Source organism: Watersipora subatra, chromosome 9, assembly GCF_963576615.1.
Source record: "Watersipora subatra chromosome 9, tzWatSuba1.1, whole genome shotgun sequence".
NCBI classification, from domain to species: domain Eukaryota; kingdom Metazoa; phylum Bryozoa; class Gymnolaemata; order Cheilostomatida; family Watersiporidae; genus Watersipora; species Watersipora subatra.
Genome location: NC_088716.1, coordinates 2165158 through 2184367, shown reverse-complemented (window position 1 = coordinate 2184367; position 19210 = coordinate 2165158). Strand labels below are relative to the sequence as shown.

Below are 19210 nucleotides of genomic sequence, written 5' to 3'. Positions count from 1 at the left end.
TAAACATTGACTAGTCACTGTCTAGAAAGCTGGAAAACACTTTTAAAGAGCCTGAATGGTCTGTTTCAAATAGTGTATGCTGCAAGTTGTCTGCAATCACTACTAGATTCACAGAACATATGCCATCAGAGAGAAATAACAGCAGAATTGAGCTTGTTATGAGAAAACACTGTGAGGTGAGTGAGTATTTCAGAAGTCGACCTTCAGCAGGTAATGACAGGACTCTGGGAATCATTTATGTTTCAAAGCGACTTTACTCTTTCTGTGAGACCTACACACGCAGACTCTATGGCCAAGGAGATAGCACCCAGGAAAATGGTACAGACTTCAACTGACTAACAGACCGACTGTTTGTGTCTAGGTCTAGACCAGTCAGTCCCTCCCTTCAATCGCTGAAAAACCATGTGCATTGTGTCAATTATGTAGCAGCTATACATACATGTATATGGAAAGGGTCAACAACACAACTTGCCAAAGCACAATTTCCTTCTTTACATCGGTGGATACTGGGTAAGGAAAATGATGAGTATGCAGTAAAGTGTCAACCAGAATTATCGCCCCACCTGAAATTCTACAAGCTGTTCTATGGGAGTGTCAAAAATCCAGGTTCCGAGAGAACTAATGTGCCTGTATCATGGCAGAGCTGTCTTACACAGAGCTTTACACATGCATGCACTGAAACAAAACTGTAGCAGGAGTAACAGAAGATGCCGATAGTGAGGAAAATGATTAAGAAATAAACATATTGAACAAATAGTTAGGATATGCAATATTTTGAAATATCCCAGCTCGTTTTGTAAGACTGCTGATATTAGCTGTTAATAATATCAATAATAATAATGCTAATAATATTCACCAATTATTATATTCTATGATTCATCAGTTTCAGGTTATAAAACATAATTAAAGAGGTTTTGAATTTTTTGTGTAAAATAAAGCTAATAAACCATACAACTATACACACATTTACATATACGTATATACATGTATATAGTTTACATGTGGTTGTAACAATCGTAAGATATAAAAAGTTAGAAAGTAAATAGAACATGAATTTTGACTTCACCAATGACATCCTAAATTGCAGCAAAATAAATATTATAAAAAGTTGCAAATCTGATGCTTCTATGGAAAGAATCTTATTTACAGGGGTGATAAACCCTAAAATAAAATTTTATCAAATTTCTTTCAGAATTGGGAATGACAGCTGTGGCAACTGTTCAGTTTTGAATTATCCATACCAAAATTAGTCTGAATCACTGCAGAAATTTCCACTGAAAGGGGGTGCCAACGGAGATGCAAGAATAAACTGCCTTGGCCCACTGCCCAACATAGCTGCAAGGTGGTTAAGCTGAGCCATTTTTAGTGTTAGCTGATAGTGTGCACAGCTGCTCAGCCAAAGATTTGAGTTCAATTTCCCATGCAATGTTTTTCCTAACCTCTATATCTAGCTTTAGACATACGGACAGACACTGCTATTATTTATATTATTAGTGTCATTCTAAAAACTGTCTTCACAATCGGGTGGCTGGTAGGAGTGAGCCAAGGCCTTAGCCTGATGATTTTGGCTTTAATGAGTCATTCTACTCAAGAGTCTTCCTTAAAAATTGACCAGCTCCTGGCAGCACTGTTTTCTGAGTGGTTTGAAAGACTGTTGAGCACTGACCTCAGTGAGATATGACACAAGCTGGCTGAATAATGACTCAATCACTCCAATCTGTTGTTTCTTTTTTGATCAGTACTAAACCTTTCACTTTGTCATTCTCAGACACTGGCTCTACCTTATGGTTATACCATTATGCTGTGTGTGGTATGTTATGCTTCTTACAGATACTCCAGTAATCTGCTGAGGCCACTTGATCAAGTCAAAGGTTGTATTCAGTTTGTGCAATCTTTGAGCACTTGTTTACAATATGGCTGTTTTATCCTTGATCTTACACAACCCGCATTTAGTTACCATTCCTGGAACCGGTTTGCTGTGCTTAGTCTTGCGCTGCTGTTATTAGACACTGTGCCTCTTTCTTAAGGCTTCTTCTTGTCATCCACTTTTGGGTCTCCGTACTGTCTGATTACTTGCTTTCATTTGTTATAGTTCATTCATCAGTCTTGGTGTTCATTATCTAGCATAGCACATTTTCGTTTCTTTTTTCTCTAAATTCTATCTTGACATGTCTTATTCATTGTTAGTTATCAGTTCATTTAAAATATGTATTATTTCTTCACTCTGGTCGTTATGTATTTCTTCAGACTGCGGCTTTCATACTTTACAGTTATCATTGTTATTATTATTACTAGTACCCATGACAGTCCGCTATACCTTGAGGGATGGTCATGCATGTCGATAAAGTGCAGAGAATAATTATATCCACAATTATTCTACCCTTAAAGAAGACAGCTCATTATTGCATGTCTTAGGGTAGTCGACTCTTAAGCTGTATACCACCAGTTTGAAACCAATAAAAATAGTTTTTTAAATTTCTGACCCTAGCTTCAGAGGCACAGACAAAAATGTCGCTTACTATAGAAATTATTGACTACTGTCTGCTCTGTTTGATGTTCGCCTATTAAAACAGGTAAAAAATGAATGCCTGAACTTGTTCTTCATTAGATGAAGTAATTCGCTTAAACACCCTCTGCTTGGTGAGGAAGCATTTTATTGGCAAACAGCAATGTTTTATTCAATACAATTATATAAATATAAAATGCTAGTAGAAGCAAGAAAATATTTTCTTTGTAACTATTGATGCATCGTTGTAGTAATAGCCAACAAACTAAGATAAAATAATTGAAGTTTTGCTGCCTTCATCGCAAATCTAGCTGCATGCGATTCTCACAGTATGTTTGTTATAATGTAGCCGGAACAGTGTAAGCTTTTTAATTAGTGGCATGCCTTATGGCTTGTTCATGGTTTTCCAAACACTTGTTATGAAGACAATTAACACTTTGATGCCGTATAGGCTGTGGGCCAAGGCAGTTTATCTTGCGTTTCCATTGGCACCGTTTTTCAGTTGAAACTTCTTCAGTGATTTAGACTAATTATTGTGAGGATAATTCAAAACTGAAGAATTGTCGTAGCTGCCATTTTCATTTCTATGAAAGATCTGACAAAAATGACATTTTAGGATTTATCTCCCCTGTAAATATGATTTCTTCCATAGAAGCATCAGATTTGCAACTTTTTATCAAAATTATTTTGCAGTGATTTAGAATATCAGGGGAGAACTCAAAATTTATCTTCTATCTATTGTTGAACATTCCATATCCTACGATTGTTACACGCACATGTAAACTATATACATGTACTATATATGTATATGTACATGGGTATATAACCGTATAGTTTAATAGCTTTATTTTACAATACGAAAAAAAACCATTATAATTATGTTTTATAAACTGACACTGATAGATCATAGAAAATAATAAAAACACATTGTGAACATTTTGTATGTGTTTAAATAATGATATCTCTACTTTGTAGAAATTATCTTTTACATTTATTTGTATTGTAACGTTTTTGTAATTATGTATCAATATGTTGTTGATTTCTTAACATTAATATCAAAAGATGAATTTTTTAGCGTAGTTCTGCATGATCATACTAAGTTTGCATAAATTTGTTGATGTTTGCTATTTATTTTTGGCACTGTTGTGAGGTAATGAAAGACAAACTATTTTAATTAGTTTAATGCATTTACAACTTTTTGGATAAAAATGTTAGGTAAACCAGCTGTTCTAGTACCTACCATTCAGTCCTTTCTTGCCATGACAATAACCAGTCAGCCAACATACACATTTGCAAACTATATTTGTTGTACATTAAATAAAATGCTATGAGTTTTTTGTAATTTGAGGAATAGTAGCCAATTTACACATAAGTTCAAATGATAGACTACAATCATCGAAATCAAACCATCAGTTTTGAAGGTTTATATTCAAAAAACAACTTCTGGCTAATTCAATTCATAATTGGTTTGTTTTTCATTCACATCACATAACACTTTGATTTCATGCCTGATAAAAACCTGCCTATAATAGCTCAGCTGGCAGCCATCAATTGTGCATTTTATTGCAAAATTTGGTGTGAGGAGACTTAACTTTTAAAGTGTGTACAAACTTTACTTATGAAATTATTGATTTTTGACACAAATCATTGAGGAGACAACTCCAAGTTCAAAACCACCTCTAACGAATTTAAAAATATATCCATGATAGGAGGCAAAAATGTTCCGCCTCCTATTATCAATTTGCTATACACATTTTAGATAATTTTTATATATACGAAGGCCTCTTATTAGGGGGCCTCCCATCCTACATATTTTGAGTATATATATATATATATATATATATATACATAAGAACTAGTGATATATATGCAGTCGAACTAGTAATAAATATACAGTAAAGCTCGTGAGAGATATACAGACGAACTTATGATAGATATACTGTAAAACTAGTAAATTTTTTACAGTAGAATTAGTGATAGAGATATAGTAGAACTAGTGATAAATATACAGTAAAGCTCGTGATAAATATACAATAGTAATGATAGATATACAGTAAACCATGTGATAGATGTACTATCGAGCTGGTGAAAGATATACAGAAAAACTAGTGACAGAGATGCAGCAGAACTAGTGATAGATATACAGTGGAACGAGTGATAGATATACAGTAGTGCCAGTGGAATATATACACTAAAACTAGTGATAGGTTTACAGCAGAACTAGTGATAGATTTAAAGTAGTACTAGTGGTAGATACACATTAGTACTAGTGATGGTTATACAGTAGAACTAGTGATATATATATACATTGGAACTAGTGATAGATATACAGACGAACTGATGATAGATGTACCGTAAAACTAGTAATTGTTCTACCGTAGAACTATTGATAGATATACTGTAGAACTAGTGATACATATACAGTAAAACTAGAGAGAAATATACAGACGAACTGATGATAGATATACTGTGAAACTAGTAAATGTTATACAGTAGAATTAGTGATTGATATACAGTATAACCAGTGATAGGTATACAGTAGAACTAGTGATAGGTATACAGTAGAACTAGTGATAGATATACTGTTGAATTAGTAAAAATATACAATAAAGTTAGTGATAAATATATAGTAGTACTAGGGATATATATACAGTAGAACTAGTGATACATATGCAGTAGATCTAGTGATAGATACACATAACTAGTGATAGATATACAGTAGAACTAGTAACACATATACAGTAGAACTAGTTAAAGATATACAGACGAACTGATGATTGACATACCTTAAAACTAGTAATTGTTCTACAGGAGAGTTATTAATAAATATACTGTAGAACTACTGATAGAAATACTGTTGAACTTGTGATACATTTTCAGTAAACCTCATGATAGATATACAGTATAACTCATGATAGATATACAGTAGAACTAGCGATAGATATACAGTAGAACTAGTGATAGATATACAGTATAACTCATGATAGATATACAGTAGAACTAGTGATAGATATACAGTATAACTCATGATAGATATACAGTAGAACTAGTGATAGACATACAGTAGAACTATTGATAAATATACAGTAGAACTAATCATAGATATACAGCATAACTAGCGAACGATGAACAATGGAACTATTGGCAGATATAAAATAAAACTAGTGATATATACACAAAACTAGTGATATATATACACTAAAGCTAGTGATAGATGTACTTTCAAGCTAGCGAAAGATAGTAATAGATATCCAGTAGAACTGATGATAGATATACAGTAGAGCTAGTGATGGGTATACAGTAGAACTAGTGATGGATATACAGTAGTACTAGTGGTAGATATACAGTAGTACTAATGATAGATACACAGTAAAACTGGTGATAGATATACAGTACAACTAGTTATAGTTATACCGTAGGACTATATATATAAATATATATATAGAGTCATGGATACACAGTAGTACTAGTGGTAGATATACAGTAGTACTAATGATAGATATGCAGTAAAACTGGTGATAGTTATGCAGTAGAACTAGTAACGGATATACAGTGGAATTAGTGATAGTTATAGAATAGAACTTGTGATAGATATACGGTAAAACTAGTGATAGTTGTACAGTAGAAATAGTAATAGATATACAGTAGAACTAGTGATTGATATACTGTATAACTTGTGATAGATATACAGTATAACTAGTGATAGATATACAGTAGAATTAGTGATGGTTATACAGTAGAACTGGTAACAGATATACAGTAGAACTTGTTGTAAATATACAGTACAACTAGTGATAGATATACAGTACAACTAGTGATAGATATACAGTAGAATGGGTGATAGATATACATTAGAACTAGTCCTAAATATACAGTAAATCTATTGATACACAGACACTAGAACTCGTGATATATATACAATAGTTGTCATACGATGGGTTACATGTTGCCTTAGCATTGTTCTAAACTTGTATGCAATCTCTTGCAGCCTCATTTAGACTTCTGCTGACTCTTGAGCATCAAACCCCAGTTCCACACTTACAATTATAACAACATTCAACATAAGCGACTTCTTGCCTTTTCACATTGTCCTAAATACATAAACAAAGCATTGAAGATATAAGAATGTATTTGACTAGAAATGTCTACGATATAATGAAAATAAATGCTTGTTAATACTTCTGTTTTGCACAAAATACTACATTATTATTTTATTGTAACTTTAAAGATGTAGTTGCGTCAAAATTTAAGTTGATCTTAAAAGAAAGCATTTTTTTCTCTATCAGTTGATATGTTGTCTATTGTGTTACGCGATCGCATTGCCAAGATATTTGAAGATTAAAACCGAAAAAATCTGATCGCCGTAAAAACGCTCAGGCCACAAAAACGTGCCCAGCCTCGCCAAAAATGATGTCACGCGTTTGGCAACCTGTCTCTATCTCTTGTATTCACATCGGCCATTTGCGATAAAAGTCTAGTCTTACGCGGCTCTATTGGCATATATCTTATTTTGTATTTGCTCATGTTGGCTAGAATAAAATTTTAAATCCTGCTACAGATGCATTATTATGAATGTTTAAAAGGCCTCAAATAACGAAAATTCAAAATTTGTTCTACTCACTTTCTCCAAATGTTGTGTAAACATTTGGGTACCGACTACCAATTCTACCGGTCTATGGTAATTCTGTCAAGTCACTTTATGTAGAACGCGGTCTTTGTATCAGCACAGTTCTGCAGCTACCCATATAAACGATATACAGCCTCCCATAAGCCCCGCCCACATTATGTCGCCTATTACTTATTGCCTACGTACTAGTTTCTTACTATTATTCTTATCAAATACTAAATAATTGAAATAAGCAAGCCACCTCTCTGAAAAGAATATAGACAGGGATAGACTTTTAAGGATGAGAAGTCTGCTGCAAACTGGATTTGAACTCACATTCTCCAGTTCTGCGGACACCCATATACCATATTATATGTATATGAGTTATTATTATTATATAGTTATTATATATTATATTATTAGTTCTGCGGACACCCATATCATATCCGATTCACTACAATATTCTGCAAATCATGTTTTGCATTATCTTCAACAATATTATTTTATTATATAATTTTTACAAGCAAAAATATTTTCATCTCGGCATAAAGCTTTTATTAAAAATATTCATCAAGTCGTGGCCACTCACATAGTATTAGCTGATACAATAAGACAAATTCATCTACTGCAACAAACTCAAACAAAACATCATCCAGCACGCATTCAAGTCTCGCTTTCTCCTTTATGGCAGTTTCCACACTGACAAAGCTTCTTCGGCTGGTGGGACGACATAAACATTCTGTAATCAGTAAAACAAGTAAATGTAAACAAAGTAGATGCAATAAATATGTCATTCATAGATATGTCATTCTAAAGCGTATCTATTGACAGCTTCAAAATTGGGAGTTAAATAGATTGCGAGTGTAATTTTAAAAACGAATAAACATTTAATAAAGGCACAAGTAAGCCAAGCCAACGATTCAAAGCTTTGATTCTGGAAATTAAAGATTTGCAATGATCAATCGATTTTACCCACTTCCTACGAGTGAAAATAATTTGTAATCATGACGCTAATTTACCAAAGAAAATTCGAAAAAAATATTATAACTAGGTAAAACGGCAGATAAGCTATGAAACGATGATTGAAGATAGCAAAGAATTATCATTTTATTAATTATTATATGTATTTATGACTATAAAAAATATTACATTTACTAAAGTATAGAAGACTCTAAGTTAATTTACCTCCATTCTGTCTTCTTCTGCAGCAAAACGCTGCTAACGCCTGTCAGCTTTGGCCATAGGCTGTCTACTCTAATCTTTTACTAAAAGTTGCTCAGATAACTCTGAGTAGCGGTCGCTCGAACTTGAAGCCATTTTAAAACTATGTATAACTTAGTAATTGTTGAAACGCGTTGAATCAGTAACGATGAGAATGAATTCTCTAATGATGAGAATCTTCGAGATCACAGACAACGCGTTTTACAAGTGATAACATTTGTTACGGCCTATATAAAAATTTTGCACGCATAATTGGCTAACGAATCGACCTCATATTTATTGCTCGTGGTTTCGTTTCAGATACCTTGCTTGTGACGTCACGAAATAGGCACCCGCTGGAACGTGAGCTTTTTTAAAAGTGGGCCTCATTCAAACGCATATATCTCTTTACAGGGTTGGTCTACAAAGACAAAAATGGCATCAAATTGTAGCTGATGTTTTAGCCTTTTATGGGTCCTAATTTTATTTTTGACGCAACTACATCTTCAAGCATGGTTGACAACTTTTAATCCATGCTGTTTTTAAACCCCATAGACGTGTCATTTCTGATCATCTGTGTCACAAGGTGATACCGGAGGTACATTTACACCTGCTGTTCATACATTCTTATCAAGACAGACAACAGTCCAATGAAATCCTTTAACTATCATTGCAGTTCTATGTCAATAAATTGTACTAACCATGTGAAAAAGTAACTAGGCATAATGTATAGAACAACCATACCTTCCTTCTCCTCTATAGATTCTGTTTCAAAGAATCCACACGCATCTTGCCAACTGTCATCTTCTAACATTGAAGACATCGTAGTTAGCAAAGCAAGGCAATTAATTCACAGATTCACACATCAATGTCGCAGCTAGCCTAAAAATAGGATTTAGCATTGTCGGATGTAAAGAGCAGGACTCAGTACAGAATGTCATGAGAAGCTTGGAGGTATTTTTTGCACCAAATATGGCTAACAGACTTTTTAACAGACTTTTGTATGATCTCAATTTATATTTGTATATTTTGCTCTTTTTAAATATTTAATGATTAGATAAGTCAATTGTGAATAGCTGAGATAGGTATTTATTAAAAAATAATGACGTTTTTGGTTGTTTTCTGATCACTATCTCACTCAGTCAAAACCATCGTAACGCCATGGAAAACCCTGGGAATCCTTTTCGTGAATGCTATATGATCTCTGAATGAGGTGCGCAGTTTCGCATGAGTGAGATAGGGATCAGAAAACAACAGAAACGTCATTATTTTTCAATAAATACTTATCTCAGCTATTCACAATTGACTTATTTAACTATTAAATATTTAAAAAGAGCAAAATATACTAATATAAATAAAGATCATACAAAAGTCTGTTAAAAAGTCTGTACGCCAATTTCGGTGCGGAAACATATCTGAAGCTTGATGGGTGTGCTAAAGTGGAGACAACCCTTGAGTTTTTGCATGAGCAAAAATAATTGGTGTGAACCCGCTTACAATTTTATGAATAGTTTTATGGGCAGGCAAGAAATAGATGCATAGGATATTGGAGTAGCTACAAGCATTATTTGTATTAATATCAGAGACTAAACATACAACTGAATTAGAGTAATATACTAGTAGATTAAAGTCAAGGTTATCCGTTGATTCTGCAATCACAGGTAGTCGGCCTACTATGAAAATGTAACCCACTCCGGTGAAGATGTTGACAAAGGTACACTAATAAAGTGTTTGAAGTTTTTAAAAACGGTCAAGAAACAAATAACTCTACCTGTATCTGAAGTCTATGCATTTCAAGAGTGGCACAGTGTGGCAGAACGTCACGACCATGGCCGTAAAGACCAACTTCCTGGTTACCCCTTGGTCACCGGTCTGAGCCTTCCTGCCTCCGGAGAGAGTTCGGTCACTGATGAGAACACTCAAACGACTGACTAGCGCGAACAGAAAACTAAGCATAAATAAATGGTGAAGGGATCAGAGCCTAATAGAAAGGGATTCGTATAAAAGAAGCAAGACGATATAGTTTTGGCAGAGTCGTATTGCTCGCACGCTCTCTGCATGCATGTTCATGGTTTATGGCTTGACATTCATGTATAGCCTTGTTTATATATATTATACAAATATTTATATTGCTGGCTAACACTCAGAGTGATGATTGCTTGACTGTCTTATTAAAAGTAAAGGGAACCGGCAGTTTCCTTTACAGAGTGAAGAGAGATGTATATACACACCGTAGAGCTAGAGATGCATTTATATAAAGTACAATGAGTCATACATGTACAATTGAACCAGTGATAAATATACAGCAGAATTAGTGATATATGTACAGTAGAACTACCCTAGGGCACTTACGTATTCACCTCATCTAAATTTCGTGTTTTCACGGAGTCATCCTCTCGCGAAAATTTCGTAAGCAAAACTAAACTGTCCTAACCAACAAGTGAAAATGCGGAATTAAATAGCTTTGTTCATTGGTAGTCCAAGAAACAAATGGCAGCAAGCGATCAGATTGCATTATCGATGTCGGTCACACAATTCTACCTGCGGTTTACAATTACAAACTACTCCCAATTTGAAAAAACATTTCTTACCGGTGAACCGAACCTGAGGAATCTAATTGTTTGTTCCACTGCATTTATTTTTCCATCACTATATTTTCGCACTCATCAGAGCTCCGAAATTAAATTGCAGCGAAATTTTACAGTGTATGCTACTCACGAAACCGAATACTAGCAAAATATAAGTGTGCTAGGGTAGTTCATAAGTTTGTATGTCAAGAGAAAATATTTGCTTAAATCCTTTTGCTGTATGTCAAAAGATTAATATGTAGGGGTTTGACTGTATTAAGGATTTCACTGTATCTGTCCACCTCATATCCTCAGCTTCAGGCAGTTAACAATGCACCAAACCTCGACCTACTCTACCCCAACACGGGGACCAGCCAGAATAAGTCTCTTCAATGTTTACCTTCTTGAGATAGCTGTAAGCCATGAGACATCCAAGGAATAAATAGCTACAGACGTCACTTCTGATTGGGAAAGTCACTGTACTAAGCATTAAGGTAATCCTGGTTGGAGAAAAGGTTGGTAAAATAGCTTGGGATAGCTTGAGGGGCAAATAATCAGCTTGACTTGTCTACAAATATCATGTTCCACTCCTGTTCAGATGAGTATGCTGACGCTGCAAAGCATAAACATCTGCCTACAAAAGTGTGTGATACAAACTCCATGCATTGTCATCAACAAACATGATCAGTATTATAGAGTCACCATAGCAACTGCTGAATCTTGGTCTTTGCAATGCTTACGTTGACTGGCTGTTTCAGCTATTTTTAATACCTCTGTATCTCATCTTCCACGGCTTACTGTCCATATCTATACATAGGAAAACAAAATCCGTACCTATGAAAAGTCAATTCATACATATGAACATCCAATCTGCATATATGAACATCATATCTGCAAATATGAACATCCTATCTGCAAATATGAACAGCATGTATGTAAATATGGACTGGATATCTGTACATATGAGCAGCTTACTAAACATATGAAATACTTATCTGTACATATGAACATAAGAACAACATATATGTGCATAAAAAATCATACCTGTACACAATAATAGCCTATTTAACCATTAGAACAATGTATCTGAACATACTAACAGGATGTCTGTATATTCGGACAGGATATATGTACATATAAACAACATATCTTCACTATAACTTCACTGTAATACCTCATACAACTGGTTCAAATTATTACAAGACCTCATACCATTAGTCAACTATATCATTCAGATCAAGTTGCTCTTTAGCTTCATGTGTTCATCTTTAGTCACAGCAGCTTGGAATACTGCTTCTACCTGATGTAACTGTAATAGACCACAGGCTACAGCTGTACTTGTAACATAATAACTGATAATAATAAAATATTATCTTAGCCTTTGATTCACTTATGCTTGTGGTTGCTTACCCAACATTTAGTGATTCTACTATAACCTGCTTTAGAACATCATATTTATGTTGACAGTATTTTGGTGTATGTTATTCACTTGTTTTAAAGTTTAGGGTGTTACTAAGATTTTCTTATGAGCAAAATAATAATAACCTCAAACAATAAAGTATATTAAATTTTGTTAATTTAATATATACATAATTGACAGATATTAATTAGTAAGGAAAATTATAACAAAATATAAATACGAATACTGTTTGCCGTAACTAAAGGTGTTGATATATTTGGATAAATTAAATCTTTTGTCATTCACCACCTCATACTTTATTAGCATTATGCGAGGGAAACGCATCGCGACCAGAGCCGGTGCCAGTGTGACGACCAAGTGCCAGGCCGAGCCTCCCCCTCTCGCCCGGAGGTTGGGCCGACAATAAGGCAGGAGTAACGTGGGTCACGTAGCCATCAAACATATGGCGGGAAACGAAACCGCAAGTGAGCGGAGCAACAAGAACGAAGCAGATAAAAGAACAGACGCGATGAGGAGGCAGGCAGAGCAGCGGAGCTCTCTGCATGCGAGGGACACTATCCTTATACTGTGGAATATTTATGTATGCATGACGTTGTTGTATTAATACAACTATATTTATTATGTAAATATACATTGTATGCTCAGATAACAGCTCGGTGTTCGGGATTACTCGGTTTGTGGGAAACTGTGAAAGTGGCACGGTAAAATCCACCACACTGGTGGTAGCAGTGGGATGTGTTTAATTTAACAACTCCAGCAGTTGATGATGGAAACATCGAAAATAACTGCTAAGCAGGAAAGTGTTTGAGAGAAACTGCTACTGGTGTCTAACAAAGGTGGATGCAAATGCTTGTGTTTTCACTTGTTAAATTGTAGCGTTCCCATTTTAAACGTGAAATTCCGTCATATTACCTACACTAGCGTCCGGGTAGTCCAGGGTGCTGTGAGAGATTGTCACGTGTTCCAATAGACTGCAGAGAACAAGTGTGTGCACATTTATTCCAAAATTTTTAAAGAGAGATTATGGCATTTGAAAGCATTTGGTAACATCTCACTACTCACCTGACCGGTTATCTGAAGGGATGATATCATGCCTCCTTACCGCCTTTGTCGTATTTTCAGGGCTGCTATAGAGAACCTGCAGAAAGATGTCACCATGAGTGTCAACTGTAGTAACATAAGTCATCATCGGAGTATTTGGCTAAGCACCTGTATCTGATATTTAGCTTTCTGGCAATAGATGCAGTTCATCTTTACCTTATCTATAAAAGTATTGTCTGTTGTCTGTCTGTTCACTTTTTGTCACGAACCAGTCTTTATTATTTGATTATTGTTTTGACTATTATTTATTCAACTCTCTTTTTCATCACCTCCTCTCCGCCTCTCTCCCGCTCCCCCTCTCTCCCGCTCCCTCTCTCTCTCTCTTCAGCTCCCTCTTTCTCCATCCCCTTCCCGCTCCTTCTCCCACGCTTACTGTCTCGGTCTCCCTCCCACTCGTTCTCTCGCCCTCTTTCCCTTCCTCTCCTTTCCACTCTCTGTCTCCCGTTTCTCTCTACCTTTCCGTCCTTCTCTCATTTCCTCTCTCCCATACACTCTCTCTTTCTGCCACACTTTCTCCCTCAACTGTTGATTTATAGAAAACTAAGCACTATCATAGGAAAGACAATTACCAGATAGGAAAAGGCAAGACAACTGCAGCTGGAGCATAGAGTGTATAGTGTGACCACAGTGTAAAAATACTACTGAATGAAAACTTTCCTGAAGGTCGGCTACCTCATTACAAAGTCTTGGAAATATTGTAAGACCTCCTAATAGTAGTTACAACTATGAACCACTCTTTGCTATTGGCTAGCTTCACTGTAAAACCTCATACAATTGGTTCAAATTATTACAAGACCTCATACCATCAGTAAACTCTATCACTTGGATCAAGTTGTACTTTAGCTTCAAGTGTTCATCTTTAGTCACAGCAGCTTTGAATGCTGCTTCTCCCTGCTGTAACTGTAACAGACCACAGGCTACAGCTGCACTTGTATCATAATAATAACTGATAATTATAAAATGAAAAATAGCCTTTGATTCACTTATCCCCAAAGTTTCTTTCCCAACAATTAGTGTTTTACTATAACCCACTGTAGGACATTATATTTCTTGTAAAAGTATTTTGGTGTAGGTAATTCACTTGTTTTGACATCTAGTGTCCTGTTTTGTCTTGTTTGTCTTATGAAAAAAATAATAAAAATTTCAATGAATACAATATAATTATTTTTTTCTCCATCATTAAACCTTGTTAATTATCTCACAACCAAACGTGAGTGAAGCGAATGTTTGGGAGCTCAATGATAAATGCATATGCGCACAAAAGTCTCCAAAAATTATCCGTCCACGGTCATTATCAAACCCTTGTATCATAATAACATCAAAAATGTTAACCATTTTTGTGTAAGGTCGCTCAAGTATAATAATTAATAATGATACAAGACACATGTAAACATATTTAAATATGTTACCAAGTCTTTGAACAGTTTCTCCAATATCCTAAAACTAACCCATCTGATCGGATTATACATAAATAGACAGATTAATTTGGCTTAAACTCGCGATAAAAACTTGATGAGCATTTTTTACTCAAAATTAAGACCGGCCAATGAAATGCTGATAAGGCCGGCAACAAAGAGTAGAGCCATGAAGTCATGCACATTTCACAAAAAAGACGTGCACATTTCACCAGTCTATGGCAATGTCCAACTGCCAAAGGTTTCTGTAATCAACGTAGAAGTACTGAAAAGTAATCGTTTTTTTGCCAATTCTACCGGACTCTGACATTTTGGACACTTATAATGAGTACTTTGGTATTCCAATTGATGTCCAAAGCAGTGAAAGTAAAGAAAATGACAATGATATTTTTTTAACGATTCTTATAAGATTATTACAATATTTAATTATAAGAATAATTCTTCGGTTCATCGGATTATTATAAGATTTAATTACAAGAATATCCTTTCGAATTTACAATATCAAAGTAGGCCTATGGTGACCAATGGTGTGCAATATGTTACTGGTATTATTTGTCTAAAGATTTTTTGATGATAGTGCGGCTGTGGTCAATATTGCGGTACTGCTAAGCCGTTTTTAATATCTGCAAAATTAAGTAATAGGCCTACATTTTCTTATAGATATACATCTATTTCTATAGTTCAAGAGAGATCAAGTTTGTAGAGATCAAGTAGGCATGCAGCCACAGAGGACAAGTAGGCATGCAGCCATAGAGATCAAGTGAGCATGAAGCCATAGAGATCAAGTATGCATTCAGCCATAGTGATCAAGTAGGCATGCAGCCATAGAGATCAAGTAGGCATGCAGAAATAGATATCAAGTAGGCATGCAGCCATCGATATCAAGTAGGCATGCAGCCATAGAGATCAAGCAGCTTGAATATGTTTAGATTTTTGAATTCAGTGTAATTTTATAGATATATAGATGAATATCACAACTTCTTGCTATTGCTTGCTATGAACAATGATATACAGCCTCCCCCCAGCCTGTGTTTATTACACAGAGGCTTGCCATTTTACTTCTAATATTGCATTTCTCCCATTGCAGGGGAGAGATATAAACATAACCTTTTCCTTTCATTCTTGCTGTTGGTTGTGCATAATAACACCCAGTACATTACAGCTACCATTGCAGTTCTCCTATTGCACTGCAGTGCCCTTCCACTGCTAAAATTGCATTTCTCAACCAGCAGTACCCATTCTTTTTCAATTATCACTTTGGTAGTGGGCTGCATGACGGGGAATCTCTAGTACATAAATTTTTTTTTAAATATAACAAAATATTAATACAAATTATTCTTGCCTTAACTAGAGCTGTTAAAATAATCGGTTAATTTAAATCCTTAGCCAATCCCCACAAACTATTTTATTAGGTTTACTCAATTCACTAGGTTGTTGAATGGAAATACTTCGGAAACAAGATATCAGCAGGGAATGTAACCAGACCACAGTATAAGCGTATAATAACTACAAGCAGCAAGACACCTAAAAGACATCAAAAGATTCTCTAATTGTAAATGTCAGAATTAGATAACATCAATCTTGGAAACTGCTGCGTCAACATCACGTCAACACCGCCAAAGGAATTTGGAATGTAATTACATCTACCAACCATGACCAAGCACAACCAAAAATAACTGAACAGAGACAGCGCTAATCAGATGACGCGCTCAGAGACAGTGTTCCCTCCAGTAGACTTACTCCTACAACACAAAGATATAATACGAACATTATATCCTACCGTCCTCAGGCTATCCTGAATGCCTATAAAGGCGAACAATTTTAGTAGCTCATCCTCTTTTGACAGTGACACTTTTAGACGTACAAGCCAAGCTTAAGAGTAGATACAGCTGTTGGCGTAAGAGATTATTTTACTTAGCTTTTGCTGCTTGCTATCTATCTTATATTCTAGAATTTTGCTACTTGTGTATTAGGCTTTGGTTCATAAGAATAAAGACATATTTTGATTGCTATACCAAACATCTGAGAGTTAGCATAGTTGAGGCTTGCACAAAGATCTGGGTCAAAACCCATACTCACACTCTTAGCAACCATTGAATAAACAGTAGACTTGCCTAGCCTAATTAACCACAACAAGCATAGTTTAGATTGAAGTAGAACTTGTGTTTATTAATCATTGATGTTAGTGTGGTATTCACGTAAAGCAAATTACCTAAATACCCATATAACAAGGTTATGCAATCTGCCCTTTTTTAGACTGTTCAAAAGTGGTATTCAAACAAAACTATTTGAAACCTAGAGCAACCAACTAGGCTTACAATGATGAAGCAATGTTTCTTTTTTATCGTAATCGGGATTCTCCAATTCCAATCAATTTAGTTAGGGCTGTCATCGTACAATTAAACTTATGCTTACTTACAGTTGAGCCTAAACTTGTGTATAGTTATATTTATACAAATAGATGCTGTTATATAAACGTGTGTACTCACATGCGGTTGATGCCAAGAAGGAAGCTCTCTCAATCTCCCCACGCCTTTATACTCTCGTAACCTCTCGTACTTCCCGTAACCTCTCGTAACTACCTGTAACTACCATGGCCTCGGGCATTAGCATAGCCCGCGGCCCACCAGCTCGATTATACAACATGCCCTTTTTCTTTTTCTTTTTTGTATGGGCCACTAACCTTCCAGAAATACATTGGAACTCATTCACTGACTCACCTTGCTGGTGAAGTTTACCTTACGCTTTAACCCAGGTCTTCGTCCATCAACACATCCTGTGTACCATCGCTCTCGAGCAACCCGGGGCTGCCGTCGTACTCGGCCGCACTGCTCTCCTCACTCTCCTGATCCTCCACTCTTACTGTTGTATAAATCAGTGTACTCTTCTCGCTACTGCCAGCTCCATTGCCAGTCTGCACCTGCTTTTCCATCACTCTGACCTCCGCCGCTACCAATACTTTTACCGTGACCACTGTCACTACCAACACTCCTTCCACCAACATCTCCAACACTACTTCCACCAACCCTGACGAGCCCGGAGTCTTTTGGTTGGGTCAGTAATGACTCCTCAACCTCATCTCCGTCTCTTCCGTCTTTACCTCGCTCTCCCCAGTAAGAGGCAGGTTCGACAGGCTTCATGTGGGAGGTCTCCACCTGGGCCGTAACCGGCTGCACAGGGGATGGCACCACAGAGCTGGGAGTTGGCATAGGCCCAGACCTATCTAGCTCGACCTCACCTGCAACCAGTGCAGGTCTGCTACCAGCAATTCTCCTCTGAACCTCGGCTAACTCCTGCACCACTACCCTGAAAGCCTTGACATTTTCCAACTCCATGACTGCTGCCTCCCGTTTGGCTTTCAGCTTAGCCAATTTCTCCTTCGACTTCATCCGCACCTCCCTTTCCTCTCTTTCAATCTCTGCTACCTTTTTTTCTCTGCTACCTCTTGCCGATTATACAGGACTCTGAAATTTTGGACACTTATAATGAGTACTGCGTTATTCCAATTGATGTCCAAAGCAGTAAAAGTAAAGAAAATGACGATGATATTTTTTTAACGAGTCTTATAAGATTATTACAATATTTAATAATAAGAATAGTTATTCGGTTTTATAGGATTATTATAAGATTTAATTGTAAGAATATCCTTTCGAATTTACAAGATCAAAGTAGGCCTATAGGGACCGATGGTGCGTAATATGTTACTGTTATCATTTTTCTAAAGATTTTGTTGATGATACTGCTGCTGTGGCCAATATTGCGGCACTGCTAAGCCATTTTTAATATCTGCAAAATTAAGTAATAGGCCTACATTTTTTATAGATATACATCTATTTCTGTGACAACCAGCTAAAATCTGTTTAGATTTGTGAATTCAGCATAATTTTATAGCTATAAATGCAGAAATCTAGATGAATATCACAACTTCGTGGTATTGGTTGCTGTGGCCAATGATATACAGCCTCCCCAGCCTGTGTATATTACACAGCAGCTTGCCATTTTACTTCTAATATTGCATATCTCCCATTGCAGGGAAGAGATATAAACATATAACCTTTTCCTTTCATTATTGCTGTTTGTTGTACATAATAACACCCAAAACATTACAGCTACCATTGCAGTTCTCCTATTGCCTGCAGTGTCATTCGACTGCTAATATTGCATTTCACAACCGACAGTACCCTTTCATTTTCAATTATCACTTTGGTAGTGGGCTGTATGACAGGAGAATTTCTAGTATCTAAATTAAATTTAAAGAGTTAAGCATAACAAAATATGAATACAAATTATTCTTGCCTCAACTAGGGCTGTTAAAATAATCGGTTAATCGAAATCTTTAGCCAATCCCTTCGAACTATTTTATTAGGTTTACTCTATTCACTTGATTGTGCAATC

General features: G+C 35.8%; 1 protein-coding gene across 1 annotated transcript in view; it reads right to left on the bottom strand.

Moving 5' to 3' along the window:
* LOC137403553 (uncharacterized) overlaps positions 1 to 19210 on the bottom strand; it is a 411606-nt gene that overhangs the window by 58438 nt on the left and 333958 nt on the right. The window lies entirely within an intron of this gene.